Source organism: Phoca vitulina, unplaced genomic scaffold, assembly GCF_004348235.1.
Source record: "Phoca vitulina isolate PV1807 unplaced genomic scaffold, GSC_HSeal_1.0 scaffold25, whole genome shotgun sequence".
In the NCBI taxonomy this organism is placed as follows: domain Eukaryota; kingdom Metazoa; phylum Chordata; class Mammalia; order Carnivora; family Phocidae; genus Phoca; species Phoca vitulina.
In genome coordinates this window covers 21034583-21051701 of record NW_022589728.1, presented here as the reverse complement: position 1 = coordinate 21051701, position 17119 = coordinate 21034583, and the positions used below count along the sequence as shown (strand labels likewise).

General features: G+C 43.2%; 1 protein-coding gene across 6 annotated transcripts in view; it reads left to right on the top strand.

Moving 5' to 3' along the window:
• The first annotated feature begins 283 nt into the window (after positions 1-283).
• NCOA2 (nuclear receptor coactivator 2) overlaps positions 284-17119 on the top strand; it is a 284594-nt gene continuing 267758 nt past the window's right edge. For 4 of the 6 annotated variants that reach the window (XM_032421672.1, XM_032421670.1, XM_032421663.1 and 1 more), the window contains exon 1: positions 284-602. The gene's annotated coding sequence lies outside the window, so the exon portion shown is untranslated. Of the gene's footprint in view, positions 603-836; positions 970-1079; positions 1133-17119 lie in introns of those variants that run through there. The other 2 variants (XM_032421664.1, XM_032421665.1) reach the window with 2 other exon arrangements.

The window sequence follows — 17119 nt, the reverse complement described above, 5'->3', positions numbered from 1 at the left end:
CCCGGCCAGTTCCATCCTCTCGCTTTCTTTTTTGGCACTGCCCTTTGCCCTCCCATGGAGTCATCTGTTTACTCTCCCTTCACTTGCAGTCACCCATAGGTCACCCTCCCTTTGCCACAGTCACCCATTTTGTCCCCTTTCCCTTCTCCCCCTCACTCTTCACCTCTCCCCGGGTCGCCTTCTCAGAGGACTCTGCCGACGGGGATGCTGCGGACCCCGCGGCCAGGGTCTGCTCCCCGGAGAACCCTCCGTCCACCTTTGCCCCCTCCCCGGGGGCGCGTGAGGCAAGTTTCCGCCCCGTCCTTTCCCCAGTGACAGGACTTGGCGGCGGCCACGGCCAGGGAGGCGGAGGGAGGGACGGCCTGGCTCCTGAGCCCCCTCCCCTCCTCGCGAGCTCGCGCGGTCTGTGTCTCTCTCCGCAAGTGCGGAGACGCGGAGGAGGAGGAGGAGGAGGGAGTTGGGGGAGGATCTCCATTGAAATAAACAACCAGGCAGCAGTTATTAACACGGGAACATGGCGGCTGCAGCCTCAGCCACAGCTTCGGCGGCGAAGGTCAGCGCCGACGGCAGCCGGCACCTGACGGCGTGACCGACCCGAGCCGGTAACCGCGCCTTCCCTGGGGGCCGCGAGGGCGGGCGGGAGGCGGGCGGCGGGCGGGGGGCGCCGCGTCCCCACCCCCGGCCGCGACTGCCCTTCCTGCGCCGAGCCCGGCGGAGCCGTGCGCCGCGGAGAGGGCTGTTTTTGTGTGCGGGGACCGCTGCCGGAGTGCGCGGAAAACGGGAGTTGCATCCCGGAGGCACCGCGAAGCTGGGGAGTTGGGTCTTGGGGGGTGGGGAGGGCGGGAACCGGCGGGGAGACGCGGAGTCCCTGGGAGAGAAAGGAGGCGCTCCAGCGCTTTGCGAGAGCTCTGGAGACGAGTCCCGGAGCGCGAGGCGGGCGGAGGCTGCAGCCCGCGGCGCCGGCGAGAGGTGAGAACCGAGGCGCGGCGGGGAGGCCGGGGGCGCGGGCGCGGCTCCCGCCGGAGGAGCCAGGCGCCAGCCAGCCCGCCCGGTGCGGGGTCGGCGAACACCGAGGCTCCTGTCCCCCTCGGGGGGGGAGAGAGGCTCAGACGGGAAGGTGAATCCTGAGAAGGTGCATTCTTTAATGGAAACGCGGAGCGACTGCAGCGGAGGGTGGGAGTCGGGCGAGGGGAGGCAGGACTCGGGAAGTGCTCGGGGGTGTGTGAAGGTGAAGCGCGATGTCAGGGGCGGCCGGCCGGGTGAGACGCTGGGAGGAGGGGATCGGCGGCCCGGCGGGCGGGCCGGGCCCGTGTCAGCGCCGGGGGCGGGGGGCGAGGGGCGCCGTGCGCCGCGGGCGGACGGGAAAGAGCTGCGGCGGGCGGGGCGGGCGGCGCGCTCGGGCCGAGCAGGCCGGGCGGCGGTGGGGGCGGGGAGCCGGGGGCCGGACCGCGGCGGCGCCGAGCTGGGCTCGCCCCTGACTTAACTTTCTGGGTGCGGGCATGTGTGCAGGAGGCGCGCTGGGGCCGGGGCTGGGGGCGGGAGGCGGTCCGGGAGGTTCCGGGTTGGCTCGCCAGCGCCCCCTTTTCTCTCCCCCTTCTCCCCGCCCCTGAAGGGACAGGCCCTCAGGGCCCCAGGCGGGAAGCGGGAGGGGCCCTCCCGGCTGACTCGCGACGGTCACGCCCCGGGCCCGAGGACGCTTCTCCTTCGGGCCTCTGGGGGCTGCTGAGTGAGGGGGCCGGGGTCGTCGCGGCGTGTTGGGGCTCCCCGTCCCCCGCCCCTCCGGGGAGTCCCGGAGGCGCCTCTTCCGAGATCGGGGGTGGGTCGGTCCCTGGTTAGATGGTTCCTCCCTCTTCCCCCTCCCTCTAGTGGTTTCCGGGGCCTGCGGGACCGAGGGGCGGGAATCGGGGACCCGAGCCCCTTGCGCCGGCCCAGAGCTGGACCGGGCCTAACGCCTTCGGGGTCTGTCACTGGTAGGGGAAACTTTCCCAAACCGGGGACCAAGCCTGAACACCTCCTCCGCCACCTCGTCCTCTAATCCCACTCCCACTCCACCTCCTCCAACGCCTTCCCCTCCCACCGACCCGAATCTCGCTGCGTGTGACTGATGGGGCAGTGAGCCAATCGAAGGCGGGGAGCTGACCTGCCGGGTGTCGGTAAGCCAATCGTGGGGACCGGAGGAAGGAAGGGGGCGGGGTTGCTTCCCGACCAGTTAGAGCAGAGTTGCACGCGGGGCGGGGGAGTCATGGAGACGCCGAGCTAGCCACTCTTGTCCATCCCTAGTCACCCGGTCCTTGGTCTGTGCGGTAGTGTCACTTATAGAGTCTCCCACCCAGGAGGCATGTAGTTTAACGCGAGATACTGTATTTTTCTTGGTACCACAAGAGACGTCGTCTTAGACACGACGAACTCTAAAGCCACTTAGTATGTGGCAGTAACTCTCCGAGGCCCGTTTCTAAAATGGCATGTATATTGTAGTGATCGTGTTCTGGACCTCAGCGACGGGTTTACGTGCAGAGGCTCATAGGAGTTATCAGTTTACCCCTACCTCACTTTCACTCAGCTACTCTAGGGTGGGGACAGTGAATTTGCAAGGGTTCTCTGAAAATGAAGGCATCGGGATAGTCTTACGTCAATTGATTATTGGGAGTGTAAAGCATCATTGTTTGTAATGGCTTCACTGGTTCCTTGTTTAATTAGACCGCCAGTTCCCAAAGTGCACTTGGAAGTTCGGCATTTGGGATGATCTTAAAAAAAAAAAAAAGTCGTTTATGGTATGCGTTTTGTTTTGTTTTTTTCTCTTTCTTGAGTAAACAAAATGAAGTTAGGAACCAAAGCATCACTGTTTGAAAAATAAAGCGTTGGTATTTAAGAAGCAAAGCTAGTCAAAGAATATTTGTCTACAGAAAAAAAAAAAAAGTCTGAAGTGTAGTTTGCTGGATTACTCCCACACAAAAGATTCTTAAAAAAATAGTTTTCTTCTTTAAACACACTGCTGAATTGTACAGTGTGTGAGTACTTTTCTGGTTTATGCAAGGTTAGGAGACATTTTTGGTTGTTTTATGTTGGTTGTTGGGTTCAGTACAGTGACTTTCTCAACTCCTGACTTTTAAGAATAGGGAGGATAGGTCTTTGGTTCTCAATAAAGAGCACAGGTTGCTCCGCAGGCATAAGCTCCTGTTCTTTGTTGGTGAGGTTTAGTGCACGCTGACAGCAGCAAGGATCCTTTTCCCAACTGGAATTTGTAAAATCTTTGGGAGTTCAAAGAATGAATCATGTTAAACTGAGAACGAATTCATTCATTTTGTGCTAAGTATCCCTTGAATTTAACTGATCTTGGGAGGCTTTTTTTTGGGGGGGGGTGTCTTATGTGCGTGGTATTTATCTATACTGCTTTCTCAAGCTTCTGTTAATATTTGGTTAGTATAAGAAAGAACTGAGGAACTGTAGTTTTAGGAAACAGTATTTACCACACTCTACAGATGTGTTGTTGTAATATACCATTCTCAAATTTATAATGTGAATTCTCAATTCAGTATAATTTTGAGTGTTTACATAGACAAAAATTAATTGCATTTTGCTGTAGCCCTTTGGGTGTTATTTTAGTGATAAAATAACAAAAACTGTGGTGATAAAACATTTAGCTGCCAGAAGTGGGGAATATCAAAAATTAAACAACATTCAAAATTTGACAGCACTGAAAACCCCCATCATTAGTTAATTTAGTTACTGATGGCCACTCTGACGTGTGCCCTTCTCTCTCTTTTGTATGTGTAAGAGCAACACATTATCTTACTTCATTCTCTACAACAATCCTTGAAAATGTTCTCAGATTCTTGGTGGCAGAGAGTAGCAAGTCCTCTAAAGCCTGGCTGGGGGTTGGGGGGGGGGAGAAAAAAACCTCTCAAGCATATGGAGACATCTAGAAAAAGATGTGCATCATCAGCTGTGATTCCATTGTGTGCTCTCAGACTAGATCTGAGCCTTCTTCCTCCTGGGGATTTCAGTCTTAACAGAGGAGTTCTTTGACTTTTAGATGTCAGGGTACTGAAACAAGGTAGAAAGAAGCTCACTAATTATGAATTTTATATTTTTTAGATACTTTGGCTCTGATTTTAACCTTTTATTGGCTAAATATAATTTATATGACTTTTGTTCACTGTTAGAGGAACATTTCACTGGAAATGTAAAATGTAAGGATCGGAGGGGGACGTGGGCTGTGGTATGAATGTATAAAGGGGTAATGCTCCTTGGTTGGCTTTATCTATAGCTATATCTTATTAAAGCTTTCTAAGCCTCACAATCAAGGACCTGTGAGCAGTGCTTTCATTACACACCCTATATTTAAGGATTCAGTACCTTAGCTGTTTCAAATCACATGAGGTTGAAATGTGACCCATAAGTTGACAGCTTGAATTTCTGAGAAAAAAAATGTTTGTGTTGTATTGGGTTTAAAAGCGATTCTTTTAAGCAGTCTTAGGATGTTAGGTAGCAAAAAAAAAAGTCTCTAAACAATTTTTCTAGAAGGTCAGTTTTCTGAAATGCACAGTGTGTTCTTATTTGATATTTTGACTGCTGTTATGTCGTTGAAATTATATTTAAAAGCCTAATTAATGCTTAGCTATTTTTATGGCAAAACTGCTATTTAAGAAATTACTGGCTTTTCAGTATTCTGTGTTTATAGTTTTGTTTGGTAATTTATGTTATTAAATGCTCTATCAATTTTAGGGGCGCCTGGGTGGCTCAGTTGGTTAAGCAACTGCCTTCGGCTCAGGTCATGATCCTGGAGTCCTGGGATCGAGTCCCGCATCGGGCTCCCTGCTCAGCGGGGAGTCTGCTTCTCCCTCTGACCCTCCCCCCTCTCATGCTCTCTCTATCTCATTCTCTCTCTCAAATAAATAAATAAAATCTTTAAAAAAAAATAAAAATAAAAAATAAAAATAAATGCTCTATCAATTTTAAATTAAGAGAATAGGAGGGAGAAAGAAAATAAGTTACTGCTTTAAGGTATTGGTCTTTTATTGCAGTAAATCTTAAAATCAGTGGAAATTAGTATCTTTTCCTCTAATGAAATAATCAGACTCTATTTACCTACCAATGATGAAAGCCATTCAAAGGAAAACAGAACAAAACCTTCAGTTTCTTATACTCAAACCTGAAGCTCATTTTACCTCTGTGACTTGCTTTCTAAACAAAAAAAATATTCTTAGCGTTTAAGTGTTTGTTTCCTTTTTTTGTTTTAAATCTAGGAGGGTTTATGAATTGCAAACTGTAGAAAGAATGTGTTATGTCATGTTACTTTTAGAGCCCATTAAAAGTGATGTCTGGAAAAGCTATAAAATACAATTTTAGGTCATAGACCCTCAATTCAGACGGTATAAAGAAACTCGTACTTTATGGATTCTAGGTACTAATTTCTAAATAGAGGTGAGATTGTGACTTCTGTGAATATTTTAGAAGCTGGTTTAGTTTTCCTAGCTGTTGTAAAACTGAGGCAAAACGTTATGAAAAGAACTGGAAATCTTAAAGGTAAACTTGTGTTTGAAGGTAACTGAAATGAAAGGACTAGGTGGTCTGTAGGAGATCACGATGCTCTTGGCTTTTAGGGCAAAGATTTTATGTCTATCCTATGAAATGTTCATCAGTAACCACATTTCTGGCTTCCAGTGGCTTATGATGACATAATGCAACTGTGGAAAAATTGATTCCAGGACAATTTTAAGTTGGTTCCCTAGTTGGAAATTTCTAGAGGAGAATTAAGTAAGCAGGGAACCTATGAGGATGTTTTATTTAGCTGCTTTTGAGGCTTTTGGATGTAGAATCTTAACTTTAAGAGAGAGAGGAAAACTGCTTGTAGGTAGAAGTTATTGGCAACTCGTTAAAGGTTCTGAAAGAAAAAAACAGTTTTTAATTTTAAGTATCAATTGATAGATACATGAAGAATTGAAGTTAGCAGGTTAAATCTAGTAGAATTTATGCCTTACAGGCAGCTAATTATGAACTGTTAAGAGTTCCCCATGGGTAACTTAAATCCCACATTGGGCTTTTTAGATCTTGTCTTTGCATTCTTGCCTCATTTAACCATTGTTTCATTCATTTGTTCATTATTCATTTGATGAGTATTTGAGTATCCTAGCATTGGCAGTGTACTTTGATAGTGGAAACCATCTATTACGAATCCTGTGATTTAATGGGGAACACAGAGTGGGTGATGTTTTTGGTGGAGGAGAAGGTGGAAAGGTACATGTTCACCTTAATTTTCAATTTGCTTGGATATTAATGATTTGGTTTTTTGGTGTGTGTAATTTTAATTATATATTGTCAAAAAATTTTGCTTTGATTTGGGTTTGAGCTTTTTTTTCCCCCCGAAAATAGGATTAGGTTTATAGTAAGTTGTTAAATGTCCACTTAACTGATTAGCTTACAATCAAATACTTTTCCTTTAATGGAGGTATGAATATTTATAATTAGTGTTGTTTTATATTCTCTGGAATCATGTCGTGTGTGTGGTCAGCATGGCAGTCTTTAGCTGGTCAAAGGTATTAGGGCAACTAGTCAGGGACCTCCCAGTTCTGTGGAGAGTGTGCCTTGTCGCTACTCTAAAGCTACATACTCTGGGCCTTCACAGCCAAAGTTTCTAAAGGATGGAAAACTCCCTTGTGCAGCCTCTCACAGGTGTTCTTCTATGATTATTAGTTTTTCTAGATTTAACTCATTCTTGCTCTTGACTGAAATGTATGTATTGGGAGAGTAATGACAATGCACCGTAAATGATAATAGCAGCTCTCCCTGAGTGCCAGCAACCTGTTAGGGGCTTTTTGAGGTGCGTTTCATTCTTTCTTTTTTTGCCACAGCCCTGTAAAATAGAGGTTACCTCATTTTTCAGAAGATGAAGCTTAAGAGAGATTAAGTCCTTATGCCTATGAGCAAAACTTCCGGGGGGAGGGGGGATTACCCTTGACCAGTGAGGGCGAGGAAACAAATCGTAAGTATCAGAGGTAATGGTGAGTCTGAGAATGTCTTCCTTTTAGGAATCTGTAAAGAACATGTTTTCAGGCCTTTTATAAGGCTGTCAGTGTTGGTGTTTAGTCCATGAAAGGGAGAGAGAGATTTGAGTGGTTCCAGTCCTGCAAATCATGCCAGCAGGTATGTAGCAAAGCCTTGCATCAAGGCAGGCCTATACCTGGGCAGGTGTTACTTATCTTAAGATCTACAAATAGTCTCTGGCTTTTTAGTCATCAGCCCATTGTTTAACAATTCTTAAATTGCAGGATTCTTTTAATTTTCAAAAAATAAGAATGGTAATGGATGAAGTAAAAACAAGTAATATTTACTGGGTGTTTACTCAGAACCTGGTGCAGGGTTCAGGTGCCCTTATTGTATACTCTGTGTGTTTCTCCCTGTAACACAGTGAGGTGGGTGTTATCATTCCTATTACGTAGTTCATGAAGTGGGGGCACAGAACTGTCAAGTTAACTTGCCCAGGGTCACACAGCCAGACTACTGGAGAAGAATTCAAATCCAGGCAAACATTGCCCCTTAGCCCTGTCCCCTTAATGTGTATTCTGCTAGCTGGTGGGCTGTGCTTCTTTCAGTGTCAGGTGGTGGTGTCTTATCAAGTGCTTTGTGGAGGTAACACAGATCAGTAATTCTGCACTTGGGAAGAGGAAAGGGGTAGGAGTATATTTTGAGAAAGCCCATCCAGGTTGCCTATTTCTCCCAAGAAAAAGCTAAGAAAATAAGCTCAAGAAAACTTGATTGTGGGGGCTAGGGAGAAAATAGATTGGGAGCACTACAGGGGGTGTAGGTTTAGAAGGGATGAAACACTGATACAGATATTTGGCTTCTTATTTCTTTACAATATATTTAATTCTAGTATGTTTAATTATTAGGTGGTGATTGTGGGATGCATGTTTTACAGATTTTGTGCAATCTCTGTGGCGTGGATGACTTGGTGTTGAGATCTTGTAGTCTTAAAAGAAGGCTGATAATATATGCAGTCATCTGACTTGTGCTCTGCTATTTGTGGAATTCTTCTGTCTGCTTGATTGTTTGCAGGGAGCGAGGAGAGCTTTCAGGGAACTCTTTCACCTATGCACGTGCGGGGAGCAGCATACACTGCTTTCAGCGTTCCAGCTCCCAGGGACTGAAGGCTTGTTGTCGTGGATGAAAATATAATGCATGGTATTTTCTGTTACTCATTTAGTGTGTCCATGTGAAATGTGATCCCACATATTCCAAGGCTTAGCTTGCGGAGTGTGAGTGAGTTCTGGAAGTTCCTGTTGTTGCTGACTGACCTCTGCCCATTGAAGTAGCCGTCTAAATGACAATTGTCTTTTCTAGCAGATTATTTCTGCTTATAAAATCAGCTTATTAATCAAACATGAAGTGACTTCCCTTGCCTTTGGTGGTACAGTAGCATTTGTAAGACTATGTAATATTAATTTATCTTAAAATTTTAATTCTATTGTTAATATGCTTACTGATGAAAAGCTTTCAGTTATTGTCAAAATGTAAATTAAAAAATGGAGTTGCATATCTTACAGGAACCTTTGTTTTTACCTGAGTCATTTCTAGAGTCAAACTAAAGGGGAAATTTAGATTGCTACATGGATAACAAACTTTTAGGGGCATCCGGTTGGCTCAGTCGGTAGATCATGTGACTCGATCTTGGGGTCATGAGTTCGAGCCCCATGTTGGGCATAGAGATTACTTAAAACAAACTAAAAATACATTTTTAATGTGCCTGTGTATATTTTAAAGCTAGAATTATTCATAACTGTGTTTATCAGGTAAATTACCTCTGGTTATTGTTGGAACATGGGTGGTGAATTCTTTCACATATACTTTTAGATTCCTAAATAAGGAATATGGAAATCTCTTGCTAAAAATCTGAATGTCTGGCGCCTGGGTGGCTCAGTTGGTTAGGCGACTGCCTTCGGCTCGGGTCATGATCCCGGGGTCCTGGGATCGAGTCCCGCATCGGGCTCCCTGCTCGGCGGGGAGCCTGCTTCTCCCTCTGACCCTATCCCCTCTCATGCTGTTTCTCTCTCTCTCTCTCTCTCTCAAATTAAAAAAAAAAAAAAAAAAAATCTGAATGTCAAGAGTATGAATTTCTGTGAACATTAATAACGTTTCTTGAAATTACAGAAGTTGGTTATTTCATCGTTACGGAGACAGGCAGTAGGGGCTCGTGGGTGTTTGAGGTGATTGTGTTGTCCTGTCCTGGCCACCTTGTGTCTGCAGCCTGTGGTGGGTATGGTGTTAGGTGTGCTGTGCACCGAGGCTCAGCTTCTGTGTGGCTCGGTACTTTGAAGTGAGGATGGGCTGGTAAATAATGGCACAACTTTGGACTGCTTCAGTTTGGGTATAAATCCTTGTAGACTTTTCTCCTCTGCCTCCTTTTCTCCTTCTTCCTTGGCTTTCTCACTTTTTTTTCTTAAAGATGGAAGGTAGCTGGTAGTGAAGGGAACATAATCAAGATTATGGAGGAAGTCTGTTACTATCATTAAGTATTTCATGTATGATCATGATCTGCGGTTTCCCTCTTTAACAAACAGATTGGCTCTGCTAACAGCACTTAGGGAAGAAGCTAGCTATTTGTTAAGTAAGCCATTAGGTTGAAAACAGATCACTTAACAGGCACAGTGTAGTAATTGGCTGATTTGTTGTTGGAAGTTAGTTGGTTGCTGGACAACATTGTGGTCCAGCACACTGGGGGGCTGAGCTTCTGTTGTCTAATAGGATTGAGTATTACATTCCCTAGTTTCTTTGGTTTTTTTTAAGATTTTATTTATTTGTCAAAGACAGAGAGATATGGGGGGTGGGGGGGGGCGGGAGCGGCAGAGGGAGAAGCAGGCTCCCTGCTGAGCAAGGAGCCGGATGCGGGACTCGATCCCAGGACCCTGGGATCATGACCTGAGCCAAAGGCAGATGCTTTATTGACTGAGCCACCCAGGCATCCCACATTCCTTAGTTTTTATGTATTTTATTTCTTGCCTGTTTAAGGATATTATTACAAACTCTGTAGTGTTAGATGTCTTGAAAGTGTTCATTAGGTTCAAGTGGTCCAAATGGTGTAAATTGGAAATAGACAATTTAGATTGATGGAAATTGTAACCAAATTCCTAAAGCCTTGGGAATGCCTGCCTGCCTCTTTGGAGTTTCTGGTAGTGTATTGTATTTTCAATTTCTGGAATTCTATTTTGAGTCTTATCTGTAGTGTTCCTATTGCTGTTTTAAGTAGTAATATCTTGATTCCTTAAGACTCTTCTGTAAAAGTGTGATATAAAAATATTTATCCCATTAAAAATGTCGTTTTAATGTATCATAGCACCACTACAGTCTTTTCTAAATAAACACATGGTAAGTATAAATAATGGAACCAAGTGAAGGAAGTGGAAGTCATGTAAAGCTCTTTGATTTATGCTATACTACCTTTTATTTTAAGCAGGAGGTGTGTACAATTAAGAATTTTAATAAATGAAAGACTTTAAGCAATTACACACAAAAATGACATATTCATTGTGAACTGAACATATTGTCAGTGACAGTTGATAGTAACAAAAGTCAACAAAATGTCTGGACATTGAAGGACATTAGAAAACAGAATTGGAGCATTATCCTTCTCTGGTTAAAGGATGCTCACATAATAGCATTCTTGTAATCATTGGTGATCTTACTGTAGTAGTAAATATTTCCACTTTGAGAAAAGACATTGAGGAGAAAAGAGAGATAGGAGATAAAGGGAACCCCAGATTTTCCACTCGAGGCGAGCAAAGCCTTGACAGGAAGGAACTGGGTCCGGATACCTCTGGCTTGGCCTTGAGTGCCTGTGGTAGGGCCAGTGAGCTGGGCCTCCTGCAGAGGTCAGGACTCCACTAGAAGAGCCCCCCTCCCCTTCTCACTATCACTGGGAGCAGCTGCTGACCCTGTGGTGGGGAGGGAAGGGAGAGCCTGTGGTAGATGGAGCATGGGGTGAGTCTCAGGGGACTGGGGTCCCAGATGCTCACCTGCAAAATTGTTGTTTGCCTATGGATTTCCTACCAGGAGCTGGCTGGCTCTCATGTATAACATCTTCTGATCTGTAGCCATAATTCGGGCAGTGCTGATGGCCTCTTCCCTTCAGGTACCACTGAGCCCCACAGCCCTTCTACCCCCATGCTCTGTGAGGTGAGAAGTGAGGGGATTCTTCCACCCGAGAGCAGATAAAGACCGGATGGTAAGGCAAGGGAAGACCTTCAAGGGCTTGTGATTTTCAGAGGCTGAGCACCTTTACCTGGCTTGGCCCTCAGAGGAGTGAGGAAGCCAGCACCTTCTCACCAAGGGATAGAGTTTTTCTGGCTCCGGGTGCCCTTTTCCATTCTCTTCTTGAGAAGTTTCCCATTGAGGTTCAGGTGTCTCCCACAGTCTCATTGTAGATTTTTCCTGAACCTGCCTCAGTTGTTCAGAGCTGTTTACAGTCTTGGAGAAAGAGATCAAGTGTATATTGGGGAGGGGGGAGAAGGAAAGGCATTCAGAAAGAAATTGGAGTGGCCTAGAGAGGAGTTGCTGTGTTGAATCTAGGCTAAAAAGGTTAGCACCATGCAGATGGAAGATAGCAATGCAATAGAGTAGCCTGGACTAAAATCTATAAATTAATGAAGGTGTATATAGAATAAATCCAGGGTAGCAGGTACATGCCTTTGCAGCTTTAAGGACCTACTACTAGTTTATCAACTTGATCATACTGAGTAGTTAACTTATAGTTCTTGTTATTTTAAATGGAACAGGCTTTTTATACAAACTTTTTTTTTGAAAGTTGAGAGATAAATGGTGGATTAGTTCCTAATAGCAGTGAAACAAGTTAGAATTTTTGATACAAATTCTTTGGAGTTTAATATCAAGGAGGAAAAACTAAACTAAAATGCTTTGAATAATCAAGCATTAAAATTTGTCTGTCTATTTTGTTCAGTAAAGACGCTTAAAAATGACTGTATGCTTTGGTTTATCTAAATGAAAGGACATTTTAGGTGTTTTCTTATTGGTTTGCTAAAGATTGAGTAGTAAAGACGGAGTATATATGTGTATATATTTTATTTATTCATTCATTCTTTATCCCCCTCCTCCAAAATAGTATTACAGAACAGCTTAAAGGCTTTCATTTTTAAACTGTATTTGGACTGATTTAACAGATTCTTCTTCGGCACTGTAAGTCATTAATAGACTGATCTTCCCCAGATATCCTTTTTATAATAATACAAGTCCCCACTCATCACAGAATGACATTCCCAAACGCTTACTAGATAGGTCTGTCACAAACCCATTTTTTCCCTATTTCTTTACGCGAGCCTTTGTACCGTTAGTCTGTTCTTCCTGGCCTTGACCATACAAGTTCACGCTCTTTGATTTGCCTTGAGAAAACTAATGAGTTATTCTAAAATTTAGGAAGCAACCCTTTGATATAAAACTCAATTTATTGGAAGTTTATATTATTGATCTTAGTTAATAGCGAAGTCTATGATCAAAACAAAAAGTACACATAGAGTCCAACAGTATTGAAAGGTTATTAGTAAAGATGCTTATTACATTGGTTACAGATTTTACAAAAAAATACAGAAGTCCACTTACCTTCAAAACAGAAACAATAAAGACTAAAATTTTGGGCTTTGTTGCTTCCGTAAAACTGAACATTTTTTACACTGAGACTTATTATCTTTTCCCCTGCAGAATATTTTGACACTATGGTGAGAAGAGGGATTAATAATCTCAGTTTATAGTGGGAAGAGGAAAAAAAAAGGTAAAGAAAACCTTGGGGAAATTCAGTAGTTCTCGAAAGGTAATAAAACAAAACCAAACAGAAAGAAAAGTATACCAGGGTTGGCACTTAAATACTTCCATTGAAGAAGTGATAAAAAAGAGAATGAAAGCGGCACTTGAAGGGCTGATGTCTCAATAGATAAATAATGGAATTCTACAACTATCCAAAGAGCAAAGCCCTTATAGCACACACATTAATATATACTTGTGACAACACCTATAAAAATATTCTCAACCTTCTTCCCAAATCTCTACTTAAATAGTAATTCTCTATTTTGTGGGATCATTTTATTTGCAGAGTAATTCAGAAAGCTATCTATCTATCTGTCTGTCAGCTATTTACATTCTGTCACCAGCCAATTATATATTAAAGTAGTAGAAACAGCGTACAGCTCAGGTGGAAAAGCAGGTTGGTGCTTTGTGATGTGCACTGTCATATATATCTCTTTTCCTTAGCTCCTGTGATGCTGCAATAATGTGGTAGAACAAGTGGCTAAATAAGAACTATTTCAATGCTGTATATGATCTTCTTTCTCCCTCTTTGTGTGTGTGTGTGTGTGTGTGTGTGTGTGAGTGATGAACTCTTTGAAAGTAAGTTACAGATGACCCTTTATCCATAAAGCACATTGCCTTAAAATAAAGGCATTATTTTATAGAATCGTATATAATATGAATATGACTATTAAACCCAAGAAAAGTAATGTCAACTATCAGCTCTCTAATCAGTTTTCCCAGTTGTCCCCAAACTGTTACAGTTTGGGGTTTCAAACCAGCAGCTAATCAAGTTCACTCATTGCATTTGGTTCTGTAGTCTCTTTTAGTATGAAACATTGCCCCTAGTTTTTGCTTGTTTGCTTTTTGTTCTTTAGACATTTTTTAGGTTTTTTTTAATTAAAAAATTTAATTGTGGCACAATACTTAACAATGTTTACCATCTCACTCAGTTTTTAAATGTATAGTTTCGTAGTGCATTCACATTGTTGTGCAGCTGGTCTTTTCGGTGTTAAGACTTCAATTTCTCTAGGGGAGCCTGGCTGGCTCAGACTGAAGAGCATGGAACTCTTGATCTCAGGATTGTGAATTCGAGCCCCATGTTGGCTGTTGAAATCACTTAAATAAATAAATTAATTAATTAATTAATAAGAAAAAGACTTCAGCTTCTCCAGAAGTGTTAGGAAAATTAAATTGTTGGGGTGCCTGGCTGGCTCAGTTGGTGGAGCCTGCGACTCCCAATCTCAAAGTTTAAGTTCGAGCCCCACCCACGATGGGTGTAGAGATTACTTAAAAAAATAAAATAAATTGTTAAATATATTAATTTGATCAGGGCTGAAGAATAGCGTAACCTTTGAGAGCTTTATTGCTTGAGATTGTGGCATCTTAGGACATTTTCTTGGCATGCCCCCTCTGAATGCATCTCCTGTCTGGGCCCAGACACGTATTCTACAAGCGCATCCCACGCAGATCGACCTCATGCTAGGAGGGATGCAAACACAGAGCTAGTTTGGTCTCTGAGAATGCAGACCGTAAGAGAACCCTAGGAGTTGTTTTCCTCCTGGGAAGTAGTAGATTTCTCTTTTAGGCACAGGATGGGGGTTGAGACATTAATTTTATAGCACACTTGACTAACTAGAAAGCTTTTATTCAAACACTTCTTGGGAGTAACACCATAGATAAAAAATTTGCTGGGATTTTACGGAGTTTGGCAACTTGAGTTTCTTGAATACTTGACTACTCCGTAACTTTGAATTTGAAGGTTTCTGTTTCTGTTTCCTTTTGGGGGGGGGGGTGTGCAGTGTCTTTATTTGTTCTCCCTTCTGACTTTTCCTGCCCGCCCCCATGATTTCCAGCTTTAGTTTCTATTTAACCTCCTATTCTCTTTCTTACTTCAGAACCTTATTAAGGTATAGTAGAGCCCTCCTGTCTTCCCTTGTGAATCACAGTGGATATCTGGGATTCGTTCTCAGTTTGAAAAATAAGAGTCTAAAAGTAAAAATCATTCACACATGTGCAGATTATACCAGTGAGATCCCTGGTTAGCTCACCTACCTAATCCAGTAGAGAAGTAGTAATTATTCTTAACATAGATCTGGAAGCCTCAATGGAAAAGTTGTGAGTGGGAAAAACACTAGCAGTCAGAGAGAACAAGAAATAACACAAGAATTTAAGTAACTCCAGGATAGCTCTCAACTTGAAACTTTTAAGCTTCAGAAAAAAAAAAACAGAAACCAAGGTTATCTTCTCTTATTTAAAGTAATACTCTTGGAGGCGGAAGAGTGGAAGAGCCTCCACCAGGTGGAGGTAGAAGAGCCTTGTTAGGATGATGGCCATGCATCTTGTACTGCACCTTTCTTCTCTTTTCTTTTTTTTTTCAAAGACTCTATTTGTTTATTTGACAGAGCACGAGCAGGGGGAGGGTCAAGCAGAGGAAAAGGGAGAAGTAGGCTCCCTGTGAAGCAGGGAGCCCAATATGGGGCTCGATCCCAGAACCCTGGGATCATGACTGGAGCTGAAGGCAGACGCTTAACCGACTGAGCCACCCGGGCGCCCCGCCCTGCACCTTTCTTAGAGATGGCAACACCCCCCCCCCTTGCTACAACAAAAAACAAAACAAAATATGCTGCTCAGGAATAATGAGAATTGCAGTTATTGAATTAATATTTATACTGGGAAATCATATACTTAGGAGATACATAAGAGAAATGAAGAATGGAAAGAAAAGTGAGACTGTACATAGGCCTTTTTATTTAACAGATCTGGGCAGATTGATTGATTGACTTTAGAGAGAGAGAGAATCTGTGCGCACAAGCGGGGGCGGGGGGGGGCAGAGGGGGAGGGAGAGAAAGAGAATCTCTTAAGCTGACTCTGGGCTGAGCGCAGAGCCATTCACTGGGCTGGATCTCACCACCTGAGATCATGACCTGAGCTGAAACCAAGAGTCAGAGGCTTAACCGACTGAGCCACCCAGGTGCCCCCAGATCTGGGCAGTTTTGAAGTGAGTAGAATTTAAAACAAGTGACTCAGAAATCCCATTTTCTGTTTTGTTTTGTTTCGTTTTTTTTTTTTTTGGAAAAATTTCCTGAAATGTCTTCCAGACATACTAAGTGATAGCCTCTTTGTTCTTGTCATTATATATATGTTGCGATGCTTTTTAAAAATGTTGGCATATGAGAGAGGGTTGGACAAAAATTGTAGGTGTATTTCTGAGTGGCTCTGTGCTACATTCTAAACAGATAAGGTAGCAGGTAGCAGCCTGGGTCAACAGGGAATGTAACTCAAACAAACATTATGGACAGATCGGGGCGGGGCACAAAAATAATATAAAGAAAGTACTACTACTGTAAAACAGTGGCTCTACAAAACCCTCAGAAAATGAGAGGTTGTGTATCTAATTTTTCTGATTCTGTTTTTTATTCCTTTGAGCACTTCATTTTTCTAAATTAGTCATTTAGGAGAAAATACTTTTAAAGATTTTTTAAAAAAGTAATATCCACACCTAGTGTGGGGCTTAAACTCACAACCCCAAGATCAAGAGTCTCCTGCTCTGACTGAGCCAGCCAGGCACCCCAGGAGAAAATACTTTTAAAATGTGAAGTATTTTCCTGTTTTCTAAAGTGATTAGAAATGTGCCAAAATTCACTCAGGTCCATGCCATCTTCTAAGGTACTGATCTGTTTGTCTCTCTACCATGTAACTGTAAACTATAGAGCCCATGCAACAGAATTCTAGGTAACTCCTGGACTTGCCCTTTTCTGTCTTTGTTCACTGGGTGTTATATTTTGTGTATATATGTGTATAATAATTATTATTATCTTTTAATGACAGTGCCTTTTGTCTTTTCTGTTTTTTTGCATTTTATCTGCTATGGGTTTAGAAACCAGATAACTAGATCTGTTAATTCGGCAAAAATTTAATGAACACTTCCAATATACCAGACAATGGGAACACAAAAATTTAAAAAAGAAATGTCCCCTATCCTTGCAGATCTCACAGGGAAGGAAGAAGTCACGTGGGCAAGTAATTACAATGTATGCATTAGAATAGGAAATTGTATTAGAGGGCTGGTAAGATATTTTATGGGGGCAAATGGTTCATTTTGTGAGGTGAGGAAAGGCTTTACAGCTGCTGGAGTATTTGATTTGAGCCTCAAGGGCTGATTGAGATTTCATCAGAGAAGAGAAAAGGCATTCTAAAGAGAGACATATGCATAGGATGAAGATAGAAAATATTATAGTATGTTTCTATTTTATTATTTACTTATTTTTAAACATTTTATTTATTTGACAGAGAGAGAGTGTGCAGGAGAGGGGCGGGGGGAGTGGGGGTA